Below are 26,544 nucleotides of genomic sequence, written 5' to 3' on the forward strand. Positions count from 1 at the left end.
ATCGGAAAATTAATTAATATGCTAATCTAGAGCTTAAACGTAAGTCCCAAACGCTCTAGGGCTAATAAAAATATGATAGTTTTGAATATTATTCAAAATAATTGGTACAAAACAGCATAGTTCTTCATGATATGATTGCTCGAATAAAAATGCCCTTGATCTATATGTGTAAAACGATAAATACGTCCGAGCTTATGTTTGCATTTCGAGCTCTTAACAGTTTCTCTTTGAAGCTTTTTGTATTAAACGCATTTACTGCAGTTTCGACATAACCAAACCGAAAAAAAAACAAAACCACCCAGCAAAGACCGCTCAGGATTTATATATAAGGACACAAGCGCACAAATAAATGTTGTTCTTGGCATTGTGTGTGTGTCAACGAATTATGTCCCCCAGATGTCAGTGCAATACAAGCGAGAAACATGACAATTCCGCCTGCGACCGCCCACCAGAAAGTCCAACAACAGTAGTTTGCGATGCGCTGGGAACTATCCATAAGTATTCATGCATTTATGCGGGCGGTGCGCCCCCCACTAACCCGAAACACCACCCCGAACCCACTTCTTGGTGAAAAGCTCATGTGTGTCTGTTGCTTTTCTTCCATAAATCTCTGCGGTCTCTAGGGATGGGAATTTGTATTATTTGCTACTTAGATCTCTCATTCGTTAATAGTCTTTTTGAAAGCTATGCAACCACGTTTAGTCCGTCCCTTTAAATTGCTAGCTATCATATCTATGATGTCTGTCATCAAACGATACCTACAAATATCATTATCGGAAGAACATTTCGTAAGATTTTTGGTGTGGGTACATTTTAGTTAGTATCAACCTCGAATTAGCGAAAAAATATTCTTTCAATAATACTAATAATAATATTTTGGAGATCATGTTAATGCGTGTTCTTTACAGTCCTTATAACGTAACTTGGACTACTATCTTAAATTTCTATATATTATTTTCAATAATAACGTCTTAAAAATATGAGTAAATCTTGACCTTTTTAGCACTACTTATATCTATATTTTTTTCTTATTAAGACCTACTCTAATTTATTTAATACTAAAGAGAACTGCCATCACTGGCGCATTCTTCAGAAGAAAGGGGAACTGTGGGTGTGGCCGATTGTGTTATATTTGTCAACAGCAGTGTGGAGAGTGGATGGTGCAGTGGGTGGTGGATGGTGGGTCGTGGATGGTGCACGTGGGGCTGGAAATTGGTGGATGGGGGCCTGGAGGCCGAGGATTCGCTGGACGTGGCAGCCAAAAGGACCGAGGAGAAAAGACGCTTCTGTGCGGACTCTGCCCCTGATACTGGCACATCAGCAGCTATATTATTATGCAAATACATACAAAATATGAATTATGTTAATGCCAAGTGTACACTGTACACACCATACACACACAGCTTTGTCCAGAATGCAGCTTCATCTCTTAACGGCCTGCAAAGCCGTCAAGTCTGTGCCGCAAAAAGTCTCCTCTTCGCACAGAATCCCCGCTCAAAAATTGCTGGCTCGTGTGAAAGTTTTGTTTTTTTTCTTGTTTAACCATTTTATTGAACGTGCTGGAGGAGAGCTCAAGAAAGCTTATGACTTTGCTAGACGAGGCTCCAGCGGATTTTGCTGAAAACAATCTCAGATAAGTTTATCCCACAACTTTTTTATGCCTCAACTCCTAAATTAGCTCTTGAAAATGTGGATTTCTTAAAGAGTCTCTTTAAAAACTCTATCTTTTTCTTTCATGTATTATAAAATCGTATGGATTTCTTAAAGAGTCTCTTAAAAACTCTATCCTTTTCTTTCATTGATTATAAAATCGTATATTGTTCATGCCACGATATTTTTTATCCTTGCTAAATTATTATAGCCAGCTTAATCCTGATCTACTGTGCGGTTAATACAAATTAATTGATTTCCTTGTTGAAATAATTTTCAATCAGCTTTGACCTGATATGTCCTATTTTAAATAATTATTTATTTGTTTTGATTGCAAAGTTGCAAGCTCTCTTTTTCACATAAATAAATGTACATTGAACAAAGAAATGCAATCAATTAAATATGACTTGCTCAGCGTTCTTACTATTGAATGTGATTAAATGCATTTAAATTCCCATTTAGCTTATTTGAAGAGAAAATAATATGCTTTTATAATTGCTTATCTGTGCATTAAGATTTGCATTTCCATTACATTAATTACATAATTGGGATAGTACACATAATATTTCCACCCATTCCACATGCCTTTACTTTGACCCCATAATTCCTCGATTGTGCCGAGGCTCTTCAATCAAAGAGATTGAGAAACATTGCGGCTGTTCGAGGCTGAATATTGCGTCTGACAACAGAGCCAAGTAAAATTGCTTCCCATAGGTCGTATCCTCTCGAACACTTGGCAAATGCAATCAATCTTCGACGATAAAGGCATACAGCAAAAGGCGAAATGTAATAATTTAAGGATATCCAAATGCAATCGCATCTCGTTTCTCTCACTGCACGGAGAGAAATGGCTAAACATGTTAGTCAAATTTCAGTCAGAATAATAATTGATTTATAAATTAGTAAATATGCTTCGAGGTTTGATTGGGACATACTAGATTCAACTTCAAAACCCAAAGATTTTAAAGACCATTTACAGCTATGACCAAAACTCAAAGGGTTACCTGCTTCAACTGTGAGAAATTACATCAGACTTTGAATTAATATTAATACTTACTGTTTAATTTATGACACATTTTAGAGTTTAGTTTCTTCCCATGTAGATCTAGTTTGTTCTTTTGCTTTGTGGGCCACAAAATGGCATCGTATAAGGCGATAAGTGCAGCTGCGGCAGGAACAGAAGCTGCAGCCATAGGAAACAATACTTTTATGCCCTGGCTTAGATCTGGGCTTCTGCTGCACCGTAATAAATTGTTTTTGCATAAAATTTCCAAGAAAAATGCCTGACAGACGAGGCCAGGAGTAGAGAAAGAGGGCTGGGAAATGCATATAAAAATTGTTCACCTTTGCCTCGATTGCATATTTATCATTTCAAGCTGCCAGGAGGCAAAGAAGGGGTGGTATGGGGCTGGATTTCAACTGGATGGTTTACAGAACCCGAACACACACACTCAGAATGCACGCATGGATTGTCAACACTTTGAACTGTTGCACCCGGGCTTCCATCTCTCCTCAGAGCCCTCCATTCTGGCCATAGAAATTGCTAATGCATTCAACAGTCACATCGGCAGAGGACCCACATACATCTTCATATATATGGGTGGAGAAATACCTCAACTATACGTGTACTATATGTAATATCTATGGCAAAATCAATGCTTTTCATAATATGCTGCGCTTGCTGTAACAGTTTTACACAATTTCCCATTTGCCACTCGTTATTGTTTAATGCGCTTATGAAAGTGGGCTATTATGATAATGTGGAAAGGTTTGCCAGTTCCGAATAATCCAAAACCACATGTTCGTTATTACCAATCGGTTTTCGATTTGCAAGTGGAAATAAACCATTTTAGATTGGAATCAATGCTATTAGAAGTAATATCGGAAATTAATGATTTTAGTTTGAGGTTTTCTAGAATAACCAAGACAGATTCAACAACAAAGTATACCATGTATAAAATAATAAATAGCCAGACAAAGCTCAAATTTTCGCAAGTATTTCACACTTGTGTTTGCGTTTTTAGACATATTTTTAAGGAACACGAGCCTCATGAACAAGGAGTTATGAGCCTTTTAACAATAAATGTTTACTAATTAGTTTTGAAAACCGTTGGGTAAATTTGGTTTAAGGTATTTCAAATGATAAATTCGAGTTTGTTCTAAGTCAATGTTAAGTTTAGGATTATTTCGAAAGAGCATTCGTCTGCTATTGAACCCATTGCATTTTCCTTTCCCCTTCTGTTGTCATGGAAAAGGACAAAAGCATGCTTGATAAAACAATTGCAATTTGTTTACACATGCATTCAGACCCGCTCCCCCTTAGCCGTATTTGCCGAGTTAATAGTTTATTATGTGATATTATTATTATTCTGCCGACCATATGCATAAGGGTGAGTGTTATCGATGAGAATGTGCTGCCAAAGGGTTTTGTTGCCACTATTGTTTTGCCATTTTGTGTCCTTAATTATAATTGCGACTGTGATGATTTAACAAGGACAATAGACAATGCCCATTACTTGCCCCCAGATCCTTTGAGTGGCTTTCGAACTGATACATTCGAGTATAATAATCGTGTCTCTAACCAACAATTTGCTTGAGGTCTAAAATAATTGTCAATATGGCAGAAATCTTAATCGTCTGGGTGGCAATGACTTACAAATGATTTACATAAAGAGCCATGTGCAAAGTTGCATAATTAAATGTCATTTCCGTTTATTTTTTTAAGAAGTTTGTGAAATTTGTTATGGAATACTCACAATAAATGGCCCTACGATTTTAAATATTTGTATGTATTTTCCTCTTGTTATGTCTGTGGTTTTTATAAGATAGTATATATTTGAACAAAATAGGTTTGCAGTTTTCAATAAATTTATCATTTTAACATCTTGAAAAAACTGTCTTTTTATATACATAAGTTATATTTTGGGATTAAAACATACTTTGAGTAGCGAATATCTCATCATATTATTTTAGTTTACTTTACTCTGTGTTTATTTGCAACACCAAAGCAAAGCAAATCAATAAGACGTCATGTTTATTTAAAAAAATATTTGAAAGCAAAATGTTAGAAATAAATTTGTTTATTCGTTTTGTGATTGAACTTCATGGGTTAGGAGTGCAAAAAAGGAATCTATAAATTGCTTTCAATTGAAATTACCACCTTAACCATCTTTGCGCCAACTTAGATGAATGCAGCACTCTGATTCGCAACCTGTTGATCCCTTTCTGGAGCTGTGTACATCTGCTGCACATTTCGAATCCCCCTATTTTGTGGCACGTACACTTGCACCAGTCCCCCGTCCACCCACATCCATTTCAGTGGCTTCTAATATGCGCTCAAACGCTGGCACAATTTGCAACACAACAACGCTCCACCTTTCGGAATTTCCAAATACCCGCAGTCGTACTTTTTCCGCTCGCAATCCTCGTATACGTAATGTTTGTGCTGCTTTTCCGCATGCAATTTTACGGGCATCTAAGCAGCGGCAACAAATTTCCGCAGTCCGTCCGCATCGATCCCCGAAAATCCCTTGCAACATTTTCATTTTGCATTGCGAAATTGATTTGGTCAGCAGTTTTGCAGCAATTCCCATGGAAATGAAAATGCATATACAATATATACGAATATTTCGTGCCGAAAAGGGATAAAGGGAAATTGGGCAAGTTCTGTTTTGGTTGCGGCTTATCCGGCCAGGAGTTTAATTACAATATGAGCATTGCTGGCCAATTTGGCAAGACAGCTTTCGGCTTTCCTTTCACTTAGGCAAAAGTTTTCTCAAAAAAAAAACATAAAAGTGTTTGATGTAATTGAAAAGTAATCCCCTGGTACGAGACTTATAGTAACTACTTTTGAAAAACCAAATAATATGGTTTTCATTGATTTTACTATTAAATTAAATTGCCAAGCTGTTCAAAACAGTTTAATGGTCATAGTTATATTATTTTCTAGTTTTTGCATTTGTCTTAAAATCAGTTGCAAATTCCTTTTTCACAAGAAATTCTTGAAATACTCAAGTGTTGTTTGTGGCACTTTTACTTTTGACTACCCTCGCTTTCTTTTGCTTTGAGCAAAACGGTTGAAAATAGTTTCAAACCTTCCCCCAACCTTTGCATATTCCCCATGGCAAAGCGAGTGAGTTTAGCTTAGCTTTCATTACAGCTTAAATATTTGAAAAGTGATAGGTCGATGAAAAAGGAAATTTGTGAGTCCGACAACGTGTTATTAATTTGTTTTATTTTATTTAAATAGCATGTCTTGTTTTAAAGCCACATAAACAATTGTTGAGTGCCTAAGAAATGTGTTCGCATTTTTATTTCTCCTGCTAACGCATTTCAATTGTGCAGCATGTGTTTGGCATTTAGTTGAATTTTTATTTTTTTGCCGTATTTTAAAACAAGCCAGTTGTGTGTTGCTGGGCAATCGTGCGCTATAAATGGAGATATATACGAGTGTGTGCCGGAGAGCATACATATCCATCATATAAACAATTTCCATGCCGCGTTTTAAGTGCCCGTCAGTGCAGTTCTGTTTTTTCACCGTCGACGACAGTTTGGTTATCCTTATTCTGCGCTAGTTTACCTATCAGCCACCCATCGACAACCGCCCGAAGGACCACCCTCCAAAACGATACCTGCCCACAATCAATAAACAAATAAATCTGCGCCCTCGTTCCCGAACAAATAGCTGCACTGGAATACTGAATAGAATTCAATAGATGCGACAAGTGGAACATTTTTAAGCCTTCTAGTTGCATGGCACATGTTTGATTTCCTAAAAAAAGGGTTTTTGAGTCAAAACGATTGAAATTTAAAGGCGTACCAACAAGAACTTAAATGGTAACTTATAATATTTTATAGTTAAGTTTAAAACTATTACCTACAACTTTTTGTTAATTTAAATTTGGCTTTAAACTAGAAGATTTTTCCGTACATTTATTTAGAACCATTTCTTTGAAAACTACACTTAGGCACAGCTGATTTTCTGTTTATTAGATTTCATTTATTTTTGTGTTCCTAAAACGTTTAAAAAACCCATATCCCAATTTTATTATACAAGAAAATGACCACAAAATGTACAGAAAAATCATTAATAGACTACATTCCAATCAGGAAAATTCGTTCTCTGCCGAGAGCTTTAAGGCATTTTTGCGGACCAGGCCTTGTTTGCATTTTTACTCTGCCATTAGCTAAACAAAAAAATTGAATAAAATTTGTTTGCCAGGTTAGAGCGAGGGCTTTTTTCCCCAAATATTTTTTCTCCCCCTTTTTGTTTACTTTCTATTGCATTGCATAAAATCCCGAGCGCTTGCATATTTGTTATCCTTTTTTTTTGGGTTGTCTTTTTTTGCTCTCTGAGAATTTGTAGCTTTCGGCAGTTGGTCACTTTTTGCTCTGCTTTGGCTGTTGTGTGTGTGGGGATGTCCTCGTATTTGCTTGGGGTTTTAATTTAGCTGGTCATACGAAAAAAGTTTTTTGCCAATTTGTTGCATTTTGTTGACAATCCATGTGACAGCTCCCCTCCGCCCCCTGCAGCCCTCCATCTTCGTATGTCTGGAGGGTCGCCCCTGCAGTTGTTGACTTTGAGTAGCTGGTAAAGTTCGGTTTTGAAGTTTGTTAAACAGTGGGGCGTAGGTGGATCTGTGGGCGTGGCCATGTCAGCAGCTCGCTTTTTGTTTTCAAACCTGGGCAAGAGTCTAAATTTGGTTCTTTTTCCTCTTTTTGCTGACTAATTTTACGGTGCAGGTTGTCGAGTCAGTGGATTGTGGAAAGGGTACATGACTTTTGGCTTAAGTCAATGTTAGGGGAATCAGATATTCAAGCTGGTTTTGGGTCTTACATTTTAATAATATGTTGTTATACCCGTTACTCGTAGAGTAAAAGGGTATACTAGATTCGTCGGAAAGTATGTAACAGGCAGAAGGAAGCGTTTCCGACCCCACAAAGTATATATATTCTTGATCAGGATCACTAGCCGAGTCGATCTAGCCATGTCCGTCTGTCCGTCTGTCCGTCTGTCCGTCTGTCCGTATGAACGCTGAGATCTCGGAAACTATGAGAGTTACAATACTGGGATTAGGCACGCAGATTCCTGAGATTCCTGCGCAGCGCAAGTTTGTTTCAGCACAGTGCCACGCCCACTCTAACGCCCACAAACCGCCCAAAACTGTGGCTCCTACAGTTTTGATGCTAGAATAAAAATTTTAACTGAAATGTATTGTTCTCATCAATACCTATCGATTGACCCAAAAAAAATTTTGCCACGCCCACTTTAACGCCCACAAACCGCGAAAACCTGTGACGCCCACAATTTTCATGCTAGATAAAAAATTTTAACTAAAATGTATTGGTCTCGTCGATACCTATCGATTGATCCAAAAAAAAATTTGCCACGCCCACTCTAACGCCCATAACGCTTAAATCTGTATACCGCCGGTAGGTGGCGCATTTTAATCTCGCTTTGCTGCTTGCATATCTCCATATAGCTGAGTAACGGGTATCTGATAGTCGAGGTACTCGACTATAGCGTTCTTCCTTGTTTTTCTTTATTTTCACCAGTAAATGATCCCTCTACCTAAAAATAAAAATAATCCTATATAGGAATGTTATAAATTTTACCTTTATACTTACATTTTAATAGTCTTTTCTCCTTTAAAAAATTAATTCTTAGTATGCTAAACATTTTTGTCTATTACCATGTTACCATATTTGTTAATAGACAGGTGTGCAAGGATCTTCATATACACCGGAAATATTATTTACTACCGATTTCCTTTATTCATCACCAAAAAGAAGTAACATATGTGAACTAAAGCACCTATAGTAGGTTTCCAAAATCACATTTACCTTTAAATTCTCCAGGCCAAACCATCACCTATTCACCAAAGATGCTTCCTGAACTTCCTAGTTTCAGTTTCCAGCTCACTCGCTAATTTACTACCGGCATCCCTAATTAATCACCAATCTGGCTGCCATAAAGGCTATGCAAATATCACGCATACGCCTGGGGCGCCGGGCAGCGCCATCTGTCGTCCATTTCTGGGCAGGCATTGAGGCGTGAAGCCAGCACTACCCACGTCACATTCGCATTCTCATTCCCATCCACATCTACATCAACATCTACATCCACGGACTAATGCCACAGCAGCCGGCGGCGAAGAGATTTTCCGATTTGTGGGAATGACTTATGGACCACTTTTGGGTGCCAGGGGGGGGGCGGTTGGTATGGAGGTGGGTAGTTTGGAGGTATATCCTTTTTAAGGCACCTTAATCACGGCAAGGAACTTTTGGCCCGGGCTAGGGTCGGAGGGAGCCTTTTAGCTTTTTGTTTGTAATGAAAATTGACATGTCCTTCGTCGAATTGTTGCACTGGCAGACGTGCCATGGTCCTGGGTGTCCTTTTTTCCACCCCTCCACTTTCTCTTCCATCTTATCCATCTGCTGTAGTTTGCTTTTGTTTGGCCCCGACGCTTTGTCTTCGCGCTGTTCATTTACCGGGGGCCATTCACAAAAGGCCGAGGGCACGAATTCTACCCTATGTAGGCATATCCCCCAATGCACACCTCCAGCCCGTAGCCCCCAGAAGGCCCCTCTTAGCTCTCCTAAAAGCTCCCTCGCAGTATCCCCGATATGGAGGCACCTTTGTGACGAAGATGTATCGGCTGGCTGTAATCCAGAGCCGTGGGCATACGAGCTTCTCTCAACCCAACTTGTTGATGAATTAAAAATCAGCAAACACCGGGGAAAATGCGCTTTTGAGGGATGTTCAAGTGGGGTGGATAACAGGGCTTTAATGGATCATGCCAGTAATTGTGGGATTAATTTCAACGCTCCACTACATCAGAGTGGCTTCGAGTCTTTCAGGTGACTCATGTTTGTTTGGCCTACCAGGAACTTAGCAAAAGTTGTAAATCATCAAGTGATGTAAACTGGAATTTTAACCTTAAGAGGTAAAAACTGGTGACGGATTTTAGTTGTTGGTAATAAACATTTTTTATCAACTTTGTTTTTACAATAATAACAACCTTTTATTGTAAATAAATTACCTAACATGATATTGGCTTACTATTTCTTTCAATAATTTAATTTATTTCTTAATTTACCTAAGATTTCAATTAATAAAACACTGCCATCTGTAACATTCTTCTTTCTACCTCTCCTATTATTTTCACCAAACTTCTTTTATGTCCGCTAATTCCTTGGACATTGCATTGCAATTTTTTCACCTAATGAATTTAGAGTGGAGAGCTCATTAACCCTGGCTAGGACCGGGGTCCTTTTATGTCCTTTCAGCTCCCAGCACTATTATCTCCGTGTTATAAACTTATCTAGCCGTCGCATCTTTCTCTTTTCCCTTCTCTTTTTCTCTTTTAAAAATGCGACTGTGCGGCGGACAGTTCTCTTAATTGCTTGCCCGCGTAATTAATTTAATTTTGGAAAACTTAAAACTGGCCCCAGCTCCTGTCCCCCCTTTTGTTCCCCTAATGTCTCCTGTCTGGTGCATAATTAAAACAAAGCATCGGCTTGCCAGCTTCTAACGAACTTCGTTAAAGCAAAGCGTCCAAGAAAGAAAAACTTTTGAATAAAGTTCAAGAAAAAAATCTATATGCCAATTTATGTTACTTTTTTCTACCCCGATCAAATATTTTTTCTTGCTGTTGTTGTGGGTAACACGGAAAAAATTTTATTACACGGTTCAGTTAACAAAGTCTGCTATTGATTTCCTCTCCATCGGATAGGTGAACAGACTCGCCAGCAACAACAGCGGGAAAAAGAAAAGGTTTTTAATAAAAATTAATTGAAAAGGAAATGGGTAAAAAAGTTGCTCAGAGGACGGGTTCGAGGGGAACCGTCTGAAAAGTTTGATTTTTGAGCCAATAATGATTGGTATCATGATGGAGCGGATACCCAAGCCAAATGTGGAATCGAGCGTGGGCAAAGCTATAAAATTGATTAATTGTTCGATTTGTTTTCCGGTTTTTGGTTGATAATGATAATAAACCCCATTAAAAAGTATATCATCAAGATTATCCAAAATTATGATATTTTTTTACGCGACATCAGTTTACAAACAGATTCATTCAAATTAAAATTAAATCCCCAAATTATTCGCTATTAAAGCAAAGTGTTTTATTCCCACAGGACTTTTTCAATGCCAATAGGAATATGAAACAAATCAAAACCCAGCCCAAACGTGATTGAATTTCAGGGCTCAAAGACTTCAGTTTAAAGGTATCTTTTGATGTGATTCCCCGTAGAGAATCCACTGAACGATTGCAGTTGAAACCTCGTGTCCTGGACATCCGTTGCCTTTTCCTCAAATTCCCACTTTTCCGTCTGTCAATCCGTCAAATCCTTTGCCACCGTTTGTCGTTTGCACTTACATCGGATTGCAGACATTTCCCGACCTCCCCTGGCAGCTTCTCGCTTTTATCAAAAATTAATATGACGAACTACTCAGACAAGGCGCCTTTTCCCCATTTCCCTCACGGGGTTATCCACTCTGTCTGGAAAAGTTCCACAAAGAGCATGCGGATTTGCTGTCGCCTTTCGCATTCAATTTTGCAAGGAAATCAAAAATATGACGACGGGGTGAGTACTCATGTATGCAAAAGTTGGGGGGAGTGGAACGTGTGCGATAGACAATGCCTTCTGTGCAACGTTCTCATTAAGTCGGAGGACCCAGGCGCCTTGTCAAGTCAGCGTAATGAAGCGATAAGCTGCTGACATATTGCCAAGTGCAACCTCAATCCATACATGGCCCCCTCTGACCCATGACCCCCGACCCACCGACCCCCCAGCAATTACCAGACAAACAACAATAACAGTTTTCCATGCAAAAATCAACGTCAAAAGTTCAACTGTTTGCAAATAATTTGCAAAAATCGTTTGAGCTTTGACTCGCTGTCTCCTCATCCCGATACCTCGCCCTTTAACCCTCTATCGCCGAATAGTTCATCTGCAGTTACATTGTTTGACACACATTCACACATCTGCAGTTGTACACTGCAATTCATTTGTGTAAAAGTTTGAATTTTTAAATATTATTAGTGAGTGATTGATACTTAAGTTTAATATATTTGAAGGTACCGATCTGTTATCAAATTTCCTATTGTAAGGTTGACGAAGGATTAAATTGGGGGCTATGTACTTTTGACAAACAGAGCCTTTAAGTATTTCCTTCCTCGAACTGCATGAATTGCCATTAATGACACCTTTCTTCAAACATTTTTGTTCCCTTAAATTAATTTTTTTCGGTGTATGCCAGCATTGGAGGCAGAGTCTTATCGGCAGCTGAAAATACCGTTCGCGTTTTGCCTTCTTGTTCGACCTCGCCACGCAACGCTAAGCATTTTGACTATGCCATATTTCACAATCCTACAAACAAATATCCAGACATACATATGTATGCATTCACAACGGTACAGCTATCTATAGGTATATGCAAAACCGGAAAATAAAGCAATATTGGGAAGCAAGGTATGAAAGATGTGGACAGGAAACGTAGGCCTGGGATTTACGTGACTCTGCGACCCTACTTTTCTGGTTCTATTTAATCAAGGGAACCACTGCTTATTTAAAAGTAATCAACAATATTTCATTACTCTGAACACATAGATAAAATAATATAATAACGATAAATTGTCGTCGACATTTTTAATAAAATAAGAAATTAAAAAAGTTGTTACAATATGGAATGTTAATTGAAAACGCCAGAGTTTTAATTTTCGTTAATTATTTAATATTAAGATATATTAAAAATTGTTAATAGGTATGTTTCTACAATGCCTAAATATTTTACCTACGTAAATCTATTTTTTCAAAAAGAAATACATTCATTTGTTTATATCATGCATGAATTCAAAAAGAATATATACCTTAAAGTATTAAAAAACCAGCCAAAGATTGTAAGACCCGCTCGCTTACCACTCGAAACAATTATGCCCGGGCCCAGGCCAGAGTATGAAAAGGGAGAAGTTTTCCCGGGTTTAACCTCGACACGACTTGGCATTTTTGCATCAAAATTGTGCAATGCGTAGCCGAGAAAGAGGTGGCTGCCTCGGTAGCCCCCATCTTTTCAGCTCCGCTTTCAGTTCCAGTTCGAGTTTGAGTTCCAGCTGCATCTCCAGCTTGTTTATGGCATTGGCATGTATGACAGTTGCATTCAATCAATATACAGGCAAACAGAAGGTGAGGTGCATCCATATCCATCCACATTCATTCTCCGAGGAGGGGTGAGATTGGGCCTGAGACTGAGGCGCTGAGGATCTGTGGGATGTCGAATGTCAGGCCCAGCGCACTATGGGGAGTCTTACAACTTTTTTGTGGGATTATTTTATTACGCAAAAACGACGGAACATTTAAACTCTTTTTTTGATAGCTTCTCTTTTGAAAAAACAAACATTTTTTCAAGAATAAATATAAAAACGTGTTTTTCGTATTATACTTCTAATAAGAAAAATTTAATATTATTTTTTAGTTGATAAATAAGGGGCTAGTCCCACTTTGTAACTCGACTTTTTATGACTTTTTTCAAATTAATTTTACCCCAACATATGGTCATTTGCCCCATAGTGCAGCGCCTCAGTTCTATGCATTTCGAGTTGCATACTTTTGTGCTGGCGGCTGAGTCTCAGCCTGCCGGATTGGCATTCGCATTCACGTTTCGCATTGAAAATTGCATATTCGGCTTGACAGGGATGTCAATTTGTCGTTTTGTTGGTTAGTATTTGAGATTCATCAAAGCTTAAAAACATTAAATATTCTTGGGATGAAAGGCAACCTTTTAGATACAAGAAATCTGAGTGCCATTTTAAATTGCTTAAGTAGTTGCTGGTAAGTTGATTCAAAAGAAGAAAAAGTTTGTATTTGTTTAATATAAAGTTCACTTATATGTTTAAAATTGAACAGTTTTCATATTTGTAAGTAGGGGTGTAATTAAATATTTTTTGGGGAATTTGTTTAAATAGTTTGTTTCAGTAAAAAATGGGACAGTCAGGATTTCAGCAGATGAAATTACTTAAAGCACTACGGTATTTCTTAAGGAAAGGAAAAATAAATATTTATATTGAAATAATACCACACAATTGTTCTAGGTCTTTGCAAATGGTTATAATTTATTATTATATTTTTTTCTTTAACTATAATATATATTCGGCATCACTGTAGCTCGAACCAGCGCAATTCTTCGCATTGTATATGGGCCTTCCTTTGGGTTCTTGGCGCTGGAATTTATCAATATGCATTCCGTCGGCGTTCGCCCAGCGATTTTGCATACTTGTAAGCCACCTTCCGCAGCACTGCGAATATTATTAATTTCTGGGGTCCTTTTTTCAAGAGTTTTCGATGCCATCCCTTTTCGTGTCGTGTGGGGCGTGTCGGTGCTTAATGTTTGTCCAGAGCCACACGCTTGTAATGTCTCCTTTAGTCGCTATCGTTGTCGCTCCATTCTTTTTTTTTGCACTTTTTCGAGCTGTTTTTTCCCCTCAGGTCACTTGACATTGTGTCCCGCATTACCCCGCCCACCAGACACTTGTCACTTCGGGTGAGAGTAGAGCCATGTTTGAAATACAATAAAAGTAACACTTCAAGTGCCAAGACTCTCAAGGTCAAGGTAAAGTGCAGGGAGTCCTCTTTCAGTTGGACAACAAGCGAGGAATGTGATCGGAAATCCCGGATTGGGGTTGTGGCCATATTTGGGGTGGTAAAACAATTTTCCAGGGAATTTTGGAATTTAATTGGAATTGGGAATTCCTGCAGACCAGAGAATGCGAGAGTAAACAGGATAAGAGTTAAACCAGACTGGTAGGAATTATCTCAATGTGATTGTTTTCCAAGAAAAGCTTATTGGCAAACAATGAGCATGAAAAGTTAAAACAAAATATTGTAATAACAATGCAAGTAAAATAATAATGAGGTCCAATCTTACTAAATCAGAATTTATCCATTTCGAATTGACATGTATGTACATATATTAATTAATTTCAGATCTCTTTGGTTGCAAGTGATTTCTATGTAATCACTTGTTTTAATTTTCAGTTAATATATATATTTCTAATTTAATTATTTTAACAGTTTAAAGGTATATTTACCCTTAACCCTCTCCCACAACCCCCCGTTTCCCTCCGTGTCATGACCCTATTGTGCCGTCCTGTTTCTCATCTCTGCCTTTCTTTTATTTAGCTGCGTTAAAAGCTTTTTTAAGCCGCTTTTATCAGGTCCTTTATGGAGACCCACCTCATTTCTCGGGTTACGAACGGTACAACTCTTTTGTTTACTTAGGGATCCCTCACATCTACCCCTATAACCCCAAGCCGGCCCTTCTATGCTACCCATTCCATCATACATGTCATTACAAACAAATGCCACATCCTCGGGCTGAGGCCATTTGAGGTCTATAAATAAACCCAACAATGGCCCCGTCTAACAGATTTCCTACGCACCACCTCCAGTTACCACCCCCTATTTCCCAGCCCCCATTTCTCTGCAGAAAGCGTTAACGTAAAAGATTAAATTCGTTACATGAGCAAAGCCCATGACACAAACAACACACAAAAAAAAGAAAATGGGTAAACACGATGGTCCACGCCCCCTGGGCTGAGATTCTACGAAATTTCTTTCTTCTCGGTTTCGGAAAAGTTTCCCACGTCTCTCATATTTTTCTTCATATTGTTTCTTCTTCTTATTGTTTTTCCGCGTCAATTTCCTATTTGTATTTGTGACAATTTCTTTTCGCTTTGCGCCGTTTCCTTGGCTTTATTGCTTTTCTTTTACTTTCTATTACACTTGATTCTTTTCTTAGTTTCTTTTTTTTGTGGGTTTTTGTTTTTCTCATTTTCAATGAGCTTTTGTTTGACTTTCCGACTTGCCTTGACTTGTAGTTTTTTGTTGGATGTGTAGGAGTGTTTTTTGGAAACAAAAGGTGAAAGTTTCAGATGCTATTTGCTTGGAATCTTTTGGACATATTTCTCTTTCTTTTTTCGCTTTCCAGTTTGAGTTAAGACTTTGATTGGCATTAAAAGTGTTATATGAGCTACGCATAAGTTTTAATAGCCTTGTGGGAGCCGTCATCGCCACATGAAGATGGCGGCTCGGTGGTGTATAATTTGGGCTTTTCCCTCTGCCGATTTTCCATTTTCATTTGGCTGTCTCGTTCTTGTAATTGCCCACCATCCTCCGTTTTCCATCCCCCTCTGTGTGTGACAAAGTTTTGGTTTGATGCTCGGACTTTAGTGTCGGCCGTAAAATACTTAGTCTCTGTGGGAGTGTGGAAAGTGCACTGAGAGTAAATAATGGAAACTATGTTTTATGACATCGAACACAAGTTCGTACAAATTTAAGTACTCCAAACTGAATTCAGCTATTAACTTAAACAAGATTTTTATGTGAAATTAAAACGTTCTCTCTTCATCTTTACACACAAAAAAACTTTTAGGTAAAATCGATCAATGTAACAGCTAATGGTCTCAATCCATCAAATTGTCAATTTGACCCACAAAATAGTTACTCTCCGAACAACGAAATACACACAACCCATAATTTTATGGTATTTTTACTATTACTTAGTAATCAAAGCAACAATAATTGTTTACTTTTTTTAAAGAAATTTTACCCCTAAAGTTAATAACAGAAATAAAAATAATTGAAGCATTATATATGTTGATGTTACAACCATTTATAATATGGTTGACTCCAGAACTTAAAATGTAAATTAATCTCCGTGTTGAACTAATAAGCTTTTTTATTAGTTATTGCTAAATTAAAAAATACGAATTTCAGGTTGCTTTAGCTTTATGCTTGTTAACAATTTATTTGCGAAAAAGACTACAGCAGGCGAGACGAGAGTGCATTTAATGTCGAGATCAGAATTCGTACTGATTTTACAAACGGACAGCCAGCCGAAAGCTGGGCCGAAAAATGCAAGTACACAAAAGACGAGAGAGCTAGATAAAGAGAGCTACCTTTCGCGATGCCATTAATATAAGAGATCGAATTAAGAAGTTAGTTGGCTGCTGCGGCTGCGTGACCCGACATACTCCCCCCGTTGGAAGCCTGGGTTTCAACATCATCCTTAAGGGGTAGCAGACACAGCTTGTTTACTGCTCGCTTTGTCACTCCTGATGCTGTCTTCAGAACGGCAACTCGAGCAACCCCGTCTCCACCGAAGAGAAGCTCGATCACTCTGGCGAGGGGCCACTTCATGGGAGGCAAGTTTTCGTCCTTAACCAGAACTAGGTCATCGACAACCAGGCCAGGTTTTGGGGTGCGCCACTTGGAGCGCTGCTGCAGTAATGTTAAGTATTCTTCCTTCCATCGGGACCAAAAGATCTGCTGCAAGTATGCCACGCGTTGCCATCCATCCAAGCGATTGAAGTTAAGACTGGTCACATCCGGCTCGACGAAAGAAGAAGGCGGACCACCATTCAAAAAATGTGCTGGGGTTAATACATCCAGATCAGCTGGGTTTTCTGAAATCGAGACTAATGGTCGAGAATTAACAACCGCCGAAATGTGACACACCAGGGTCCGCAACTCCTCAAAGGCTAAAACAGCAGTGCCAACAGCGCGGTAGAAATGATGCTTGGCGATCTTCACAGCCGCTTCCCAAAGACCGCCAAAGTGTGGCGACCTAGGAGGAATGAAACACCAATCAATAGCCTCCGCTAGGCAAAAGTCCAATGTAGCTCTCTGATGATCACTGCTGAGGAATAGGCGCCTTAGTTCGAGCAACTCATTGCGAGCTCCAACAAAGTTGGTTGCATTATCAGACCAAATCTGCCGCGGCCTTCTTCTAGTGCATACAAATCGTTTGAGGCCATGTAGAAAAGATACCGTAGAGAGATCCTTGACCAACTCCAGATGAATAGCCTTTGTGGCGAAGCAAATGAAGACACAAACGTAGCATTTTACTGGAGGCTTGCTTCGCACCTCTGACTTGTAGAGAAATGGCCCGCAAAAGTCAATGCCAGTGACTTCGAATGCATGAGATCCATCAAGTCGTTCCTTTGGAAGATCCGCCATTATATGCTCCACTACTCGAGGCTTCATTCGAAAGCATCTAATGCATTTGTTTACCGCCTTCATCACCGTCTTTCTCCCCCCAATAGGCCAATATTGGGATCGAATAATGCCGAGTAGTGCCCGTGGCCCAGTGTGCAGATTGCGTTCATGAAAGTGAGTAATAATGGCAATAGTGACCGAATGACCACGTGGTAATATAATTGGATGACGCCCATTAAAATCCAGAGAAGAATTCTTCAGCCGGCCATCCACTCTAAGAAGCCCAAATTGGTCAATGAATGGCGAAAGAGATGCGAGCGAGCTGGAGGAGTGCACCATTCCCTTTGACTGCAATGATTTGATGTCATCCCATAAATGTGAGCGCTGGACAAGACGAAGCAACAGCAACAGAACAACAACTCCATCCAAAACAGCCGACACATTGGAGCACCACTTTCTAAGCTTAAATTTTCCCTTGGCTAGAAGTTTTGATGCCTGATCCATAATGATGACTGCCTCTTCCTTGGACTTGGCTCCAGATATCAAATCATCCACATAAAAATCGCGACGAATGACCTCAGCCCCAAGCGGAAACGCTGTATGCTCGTCTGCTGCCAACTGATGCATAGCTCGCACAGCCAGAAATGATGCTGGCTTCGTGCCATAAGTAACGGTGTCTAGCTTAAACACCCGCAATTGATCCTGGGGGGAGTCCCTCCACAAAGTGCATTGCAAAAGGCTGTCCTCAGGCTGAACCCTAACACAACGGTACATTTTGCAAATGTCTCCTGTGATTGCTACTGGGTGTGAACGAAACCGTAGAAGAATCTGGAACAGCTTAGGCTGAATAACAGGGCCTGCCATAAGAACATCGTTGAGAGAATAGCCTGAGGAACTGGCCGCCGATCCATCAAAAACTACGCGAAGCTTTGTAGTGGAGCTATCTTTCTTTATGACGCAATGATGAGACAAGAAATATCGGCACAACCCGATGTCAGCGGCAGAAACTGATGACATATGTCCTAGATCGAGATATTCTTTTATGAATGCTGCATATTGAGCCTTCAAAGATGGCTGACGATTCAACTTTCTCTCTAGGGACAATAATTTTCGATAAGCTTGCTGGTAGGACTCTCCCAAAAGATCTAGATTAAACTTGGCAGGCAGCCGAACAGAATAATCACCAGCTGGCAAACGATTGACGTGTCTTACGAAATGTGCTTCACAGTCCAATTCTTCCTTAGTAGCGCGTATAATTGGCTCGGCGCAGCTTTCCACTTCCCAAAGTCGTCGAAGAAGATCATCTGACCGATCGAAACTATTCTCTCTACTAGCGAGAAGTTCATCTTGAGACGACATTAAAACCGAGCCATTGGAAAGGCCATAGCCTCCAGAAACAACCCAACCCAGACGCGTCTTTTGAATTAGGGGTAATCCAGGTGGAAGCTTGATTTGGCCAACGCACAACATCTCGAAAAAGAGGCTGGCTCCGATTAAAAGATCCACCCGCTGGGGAGCATAAAACCTTGGGTCAGCTAACTGTATATTTTTGGGTATGTTCCAGCTGCCAATGTCGACGTTGAAGCTAGGCTGTCGCTCTGTTATGTTCGGAGCAATCACCGCGGTAATGTTGGCCGAGTATTCGGAAGTTCGGGACTGAATCGTAATATTGACAGAGTGACCGTCCGTCACAAAACTGGAATTTCCAACTCCAGTTACAGATGCTGAGGATTTCACTTTCTTTACTTGAAGCTGATTTGCGAATCGGGACGTTATTAGATGCAGTTGGGAGCCCGAATCGAGTAGAGCTCGACAGGGAACGAAAACCCCAGAACGGTTTTTTACTAAAATGCTAGCCGTTGCTAAGAGCACAATATCATTACTAAATTCCTGTGCAATAAGAGCAGTCGAAGTGGAAGGCAGTGCAGAGGGTGAAGCAGAAGGAAGTGCTTCATGAAGCTGTGCTCCTTCTTGTGAAGGAAAAGAAGGTGAGTTTCCCAGGTGAAGCAGGGTGTGGTGCTTAGATCCGCATGAACGACAACTACTAGAGTTGCATTGCCGAACTTGATGACCAACCTTAAGACAATTTATGCAAAGACCGAGCCGCTTCGCTTCTTGAAGCCTATTCGCAGGAGACAGGATTTTAAAATTCTGACAATAAGAAATGGAATGCCCTGTATCATTACAGAATATACAAATCCAGGGGTTAGCGTTCGAGGCAACAAATGCTGATCTACGCGCATTGGGTATTCTGTTACTTCCCACCTGATTGCCCGGCGTATAGTTTGCCATGGCGAAATCCATAGTCTCCAACGTCCTGCATCGCTGCTCCAGAAATGATGCCATTGACTCCCACGTAGGAATTAAATTGACGAAGGCAGGGTCCTCTAAACGCTCTTCCCACTTTGCCTGACTTGCCGGATCCAACCTTTGGAACAGAACTTGGACGATGATGCATCCTGCGATTTGTTCTGTCGTGCCCAGTCCCTTGAGAGCACGAATATGAGCATTGAATTTATCGGACAGATCCCGAAGTGTCGAGACGGAACCACTCTGCACCGCCTTTAGTCCCAGGATCTCAATAATGTGTGCCTGAAAAACCAAACGTCGATTATCAAATCTATTCTTCAGCAAATCTAAAGCAATTGCGTAGTTGCCATCCGAAATTTCCAATGAGCGAATAGTTTCCAACGCTGCGTCCCTCAGACATGATCGTAGATGCTGCAGCTTTTCTACGTTGGTGAGGTCCGGATGACTATCTATGATCGTGGTAAACATAGAATAAAAGTCAGACCAATTTGCATAACCTCCAGCGAATTTTGGAAGCTCCAGTGGGGGCAGCAATGCTGCCCTATGTCGAGGCTGACGCTGCTGGGGGCCGAAAACTCCCGGAGTGATGCCGTCAGCAAAGGTTGAATGCGAAAGAAGCTGTGAGGCGCGCTTTGAAATTTCGGATCGAACCGATGACTTCAGAGTTACGAGAATGTCATCAAATTTCTCACTTAAATCACTTTCAATTTCCTTGAAATCCAATTCTTCGAGCTCACCGAGCACCTTTTTAAATGACTCTTGAAGCTCATCGATCAACTCTAACCTCACATGAAGACCGGATTCGTCGCATGAAGTTAACGCCGCACTTGATAGGGAATCCACTAAGCGCTCCACTCTATTAAATAAAGCCGTTGCCTTGCGCTTTAAAAATATTGCCCTGTTTGCATCAGCGGTAACATCTCCAAAAGTTCCCGTAGGCATGGCTACAACAACAACAGCAGACGAAATGCCCGAAATTCGGCTCAAGCGGGAAGATGAGCGCAAAGCAAACGAAGGAATAACAGCCCGTTACTTGGCTATGTACGCTTCTATGTATAGCTGATTTTGCGCCTTATATGTAAATTTCCGCAATCACCAACTGCTATTTATTTTATAGCGCTCACTGCATTTAAGGCCTTATGATTGTTGCTCCGCCAATGCACCGCAGCAGCAAGAATGAAAAGGTGAATAAATAGACTTATGTATATGATTTGCACTTTGTGTTATTTATGCACAAATCACGTCGGGGTCACCAATGTTGAACTAATAAGCTTTTTTATTAGTTATTGCTAAATTAAAAAATACGAATTTCAGGTTGCTTTAGCTTTATGCTTGTTAACAATTTATTTGCGAAAAAGACTACAGCAGGCGAGACGAGAGTGCATTTAATGTCGAGATCAGAATTCGTACTGATTTTACAAACGGACAGCCAGCCGAAAGCTGGGCCGAAAAATGCAAGTACACAAAAGACGAGAGAGCTAGATAAAGAGAGCTACCTTTCGCGATGCCATTAATATAAGAGATCGAATTAAGAAGTTAGTTGGCTGCTGCGGCTGCGTGACCCGACACTCCGTATTTAAAAACATTCCTTTTAATAATTTTAAGCCTTTAAATCTCTATGTTGCACATAATTTTTCTCAGTGTGGTAGTTGAGTTTGGAACGGAAACGCTTGTTTTTACACTCTGTCCTCCATGTTTATTGTTATGCCATCGCCATCAACCATCAGTTGTAGCTCCATCACCATCAGCGGAATTGTCATTGTCCTTGGCAGTATTCAATCAAAGCTCAAATAGCTGGGATTAGTGGAGGTCGTGTACTTTGAGTGAGGTTTCATGTCCTTTTAATTGCTCCAGAATAACTGATTTCATGAGGGTTTTCAGTTACTGCCAGGTGATAAAGTCTGATGGCAATAGAATTATATTAATAGATTAAACCGATCTGTTGGAACCGCAACCGAAATTAAATTAGTTCAGAAGTTCAGTTCAGTTTAAGTATCGTTTCATACATTGCTAAATGTATCTGCATTTAAACCTTTTCAGTATTGGCTGTAGGTAGGTAATTTTTGATTTTTGAAAAGTCATAGCCAATTAAACCCAAAGTTTGTTTGCACAAATAAGGCTTATATGCATGAAAATCAATCCCTGTGAAGACTTCTCCAGAAGTACAAATTAAAAGCCTCAGAAACTTTTCATTTGACTTCAGTATTTTACACAATCAACAAATTAAACTTTTATTGCGTTCTGCCAGGTACAATTTGTCGGAAGTTTTATTTTATTTTTCCAGTCCCTCCGTTGTGCTCAACTATCCCTTACAAACCTTAACCCAACTAAACAATGAAAAACTTAAGCGAGCCACAGCTTCGCATTACGCAAACAATTTGCAATTCATCGTTTTGGCTTCTTTGTGGCCTAACAAACATTTGAAAATACTTTAAATACTCTTTTCAAAAGGGTTGAGTCTAATTAAAATAATTGTTATGTAATTGCCCTTCTACGACAATGTTCAATTTTTTTTATCTTTTATTGGTCATTAATAACTACTAGTTTTTAATGCTAGCAGTTCTGTCACATTTCAATTATTTGATATTTATTTATTATCACTTTTTAAACTGACATTAATTTTACAAATTTTAATTTAATGGTATATTTATAAGAAATTTAAACCTTTAAGAAAATGTATAAGTTCAATACAAGCGTATTTACCTTTCAGTTATATCTTTTATTATTTAAAAATTTGACCATAACATTTCATGAGTTTAGTTTTCATTTCATTGCTTCCACAAAATTTCACTCACCATTTTAGTTTTAGCCCTGTTACTCAATACGCATCTTCCAACTGTTTTCGCAGCTTGTTTTCAGAGGGAAGAAAAAATATTACTACAAATTTCAAATGCCATTTTCTGCACTTTAAAGTGCTCCCCTTTTGCCCCCATCATCTCTCCATTTCCGGGCAAGGATTTTAGAGCAGTTTTTATTGTTTGTTTTGCCAGTGCAGACACGTACGACGAGGAGGAGCACTCCAATGAAGTTGAGACACATGACTGCAAAAGTTTGCCATTTCTGCATTTTCATTTTTTTCCTCAGATATTTTTCTTTTATTATATGATTGCCATAAGTTTTTGTCGCGCTTGCTTTGCTTTGTGATGATGTGATTGCAAACATATAAACGCGTTTAATGGCTGGAAATCTTATGATCGTTGGCATAGAGTTTTTAGATATTTTTCTATTTTTATTTGGGTGTAGTAAAACTATTTTTAAAACGTCTTAAATGCTAAAACTTAGATTGATTCATTCATAAACTTGATTATTCATTTACCATCACCTTTTAAAATTGATTTAAGATGACCCTAATGGGATCTACCTTTCATCTTAGAGGCAAGTTTCAAAGTTTCTTATACCGGAAATCCATCAAGAAGTCGTATTTCCGTTCGAACCTGCAATCAAAATGCCCAAACAGACATACGTGATGGGGGCTGAAAATGCATTTCCTGATATGTATGTACATATGTACGGATCCTTCCATTAAGGGGATCCTGCGGGAGGTCGAGTCGCCTTCGTTAGCTTTGACCGCAACAGGCAACAAATCAACTTAATTGTGTGTAGAAACGTCAGAGGCCAAGCCATGTGACACTTGGCCGCTTTGAAAGTTTTTGGCCTGAATTTGCATATGGCCGAAAGAGGAGAGGTGGCCGGAAGAGCAGGCTGACTCTGGCTCAAGCTCTGGATATTTCCCATCATTTAAAAGCAACTCAAATGGCAATATGCTTCTGCTGCCGCTTCTGAGAAAATAAACATCCGCTCCATGGGCATTTAATTAGTGTCACTTCTCCTTCGGGCTTCTTCCGATTGCTTTAGCTGGGAGGTTGGTGAAAGGGGGGCGGAAATATTGCCAGCAACAAGTACATTTAATTACACACACGAAAGTTTATGTCCTTTTTCACTCGCATCTCCTCGGCGAAACTTCTCTAACTCGAGTCAACTTTTAAAATTTCTTTGGCGCTGGCAAAAATGTTATTTGCCAATTTGCTGTGCTCTTGATTCAGTGCTTCAGTTGTACAGCTTTCTCCACCCCAGCATTTCTTCCCTCATTTTTCATCCCCTTTCTCCCACAGTCGCACTCTACATTCGGAATACGAAACAACACTCGCATGACCCAGGGCAAATTTAATTTGAATGAAGCAGCATCGCAGCGAGCACATTACGCATACGCCGCGTTGTACGACGGAAAGTGGGAGTGCGGCATCGCAGTTGCCTCGCAGCAGCTGCTGGCAGCTGTTACCCCGCACAATCAGCTTGCTGGCATTTTAGCCAAACACAAGCGAATAATAATAACAATATTATGCTCTGTCGGAGTCGCGCCTCTTGAAATTTTAATGACTAAATGTCACATTAACAGCCGAAATGGATTTCCACGATACGACAGCAGCGGTGAGAAATGTTGGTACCGCGAACGGATACGCTACCTGAGTGCACTGCAATAAAAAAGAGTACCATGCTACACTTTAACTTATATAGGTAAATGTTATGTTACCTTAGATGAGTATATATCAGCACTTTGTGGTACAAATTATAACTAATTTTAGTAAAGATGAGGGACTATAAGTAATGACAGTTGATGTCTATTTAATTGACGCATGCAGAAAAAGGATAATACCAATGTGATTCTCTTAGTTTAATTAAATCATTTTAATGACGATTTTTAAATTTGCATTTTTTATAATATACTCGTACCTCTTAATTTAAGATTCAATGTATAAATACAAATTTTAAATAAATTAACCATATAATAATGTTAAGAATATTTTTAAAAGGTGATTAATATGCAAATATTGTTATAGAAATATTATATGTTGGATTTTTTTGTGAATTTATATGTTTTTCCGATAAAACTTCCATTTGTTATAATTTTTTTAATTATTTTAAATTTAAATTTACCTCAAATTTGTGTCCCTAAGTGATTTTTTCGCCCTGTAGCTCTCGTCATCAATCTGTTGCTGATATTGCTGGTGCTGCTCCGCTGGCTGCTCCTCCGCATGTCATGTGGCATCATCTCCACCTGGCGCTGCTCCACTGTTCATTTACCTCAGTCCATCAGACAAAGCTTATTTCGCGCTCGACTGCTTGACTCGGCTTGGGCCAACAAGCTGACTGACTGACTGAATGAATGACTGACTGAGTGAATGACTGACTGACTGAGTGAGTGAGTGAGTGACTCTTGGCTACACCTGCTCACACCAGGTCTACCTGTGCCTTTATTATTCTTTCGCCTCCATCGCCTTTGCCTCGAACACACCCATATGTATGAGCAATCAAATTGGCGTTGCACGTAGCAAGTTAAATCTGGAACATAACTGCGGGTAATGGCGGGGGATTTGCTCCAAGGGATGCGAGGATTGGTACATCGGAGACTACCTACCTGCAGCATTTGATTTCATTTTGATTGATATTGTTTGTTCGCTGATATTTTAAGCTGATTATATGCAGAGCATGCTTTGTGCGATTTCAGAAGTTAACTGGCAGAACAGAATGTCGCTGGGGAGCTGTGAAACATTTAATTGTAATGCTGCCAATGGTACTCTTATATCGGATTATTGGAGAAACGAACATGACAAATATGTCAGGGATAAAAAAGGAAAAAAATCGGATCATTGAAGCATTATTTTTATTGGAGGGGTTTTTTAAATTTACCTTCCGTCGAATTTTTAAAGGTTTAAAGGTTCTCTAGCATACCTCTATGCGTTTGAAAATATTTTAAAGATTTTAATTTTATTTAAGTTGAATTTAATTTAAAATTTCTTCACCCATAAAACCTGAACTGTAGTTCGAACACTTTTCTTTTCGGCTGATAAACTCCCCGACCATTTCAAGCCACACCTGAAAAGCACATTCCTCACTTGTCCATTGGCATTTCCACTTGGCCATGAGCTCGTTTTCCTTAGGTGACTGCCAATTGGAAACTCAACCAACCGCAGTGCACAAAACCCCTGCGAGCCCCATTAGCAATCGTTATCTTCAGAGATGGCCAAGCGAATTCCCATTAACTGCATTTCAGTGAAATGTCAACTGGATTTTTCTCGTACCCGTTTTCCACTTGGCTCGCTGCTGATGTGACTGGCTGTGTGTTTTGTTTCTGCCCGTGTGTATCCTTTTTGGATGAAAGGATTATCCGAGCTGCCGCTGACGTCCTTCTGCCGCCGTCGCATAAGTTGTGCAAATATATACACATGCAATGACTTACAACTGATTTAATATGATAATTGGAAAGTGAGTCAAGAGATAAAGAAGGCCCCCACGCACTCAACTTGCCCGTCCTAAGTGCCACCTTGGATGTCGCTTTAAATGCTTTCACTGGGTCCTGAATGAATCACTAGCTGGCATTTAGCATTCAAGCAGCAGAACTTGAAAGGCTTCGCAGCCAACACCCCATATCTCGCTATTTTTTATTTTTTTTTGGAATTTTCAACTGCCTCAATTAGGGGGCTTCCCACGCACACAAACACACCGCAGCCCAAAGTCAAACTCAAATTTAACCCAACCAACTTAACATAACCAACCGACGAACTCGAGTCTAGCCAAAAAGTGCAAAAG

At 39.6% G+C, this 26,544-nt stretch overlaps 2 protein-coding genes across 3 annotated transcripts in view; both read right to left on the minus strand.

Moving 5' to 3' along the window:
- The window catches only part of RpS4 (ribosomal protein S4), a 224,377-nt gene extending 218,126 nt beyond the window's left edge, over positions 1-6,251 (minus strand). The window contains exon 1 of the mRNA XM_070996975.1: positions 6,242-6,251. The gene's annotated coding sequence lies outside the window, so the exon portion shown is untranslated. The remainder of the gene's footprint in view (positions 1-6,241) is intronic.
- Positions 1-26,544, minus strand: part of RpS12 (ribosomal protein S12) — a 253,421-nt gene that overhangs the window by 195,542 nt on the left and 31,335 nt on the right. Inside the window, exon 1 of one of the 2 annotated variants that reach the window (XM_070996984.1) lies at positions 6,242-6,251. The exons of the other annotated variant lie outside the window; for it this stretch is intronic. The gene's annotated coding sequence lies outside the window, so the exon portion shown is untranslated. Of the gene's footprint in view, positions 1-6,241; positions 6,252-26,544 lie in introns of those variants that run through there. 2 annotated transcript variants of the gene reach the window in all.

The sequence above is a fragment of the Drosophila suzukii genome, chromosome 3 (genome assembly GCF_043229965.1).
Source record: "Drosophila suzukii chromosome 3, CBGP_Dsuzu_IsoJpt1.0, whole genome shotgun sequence".
In the NCBI taxonomy this organism is placed as follows: Eukaryota; Metazoa; Arthropoda; class Insecta; order Diptera; family Drosophilidae; genus Drosophila; species Drosophila suzukii.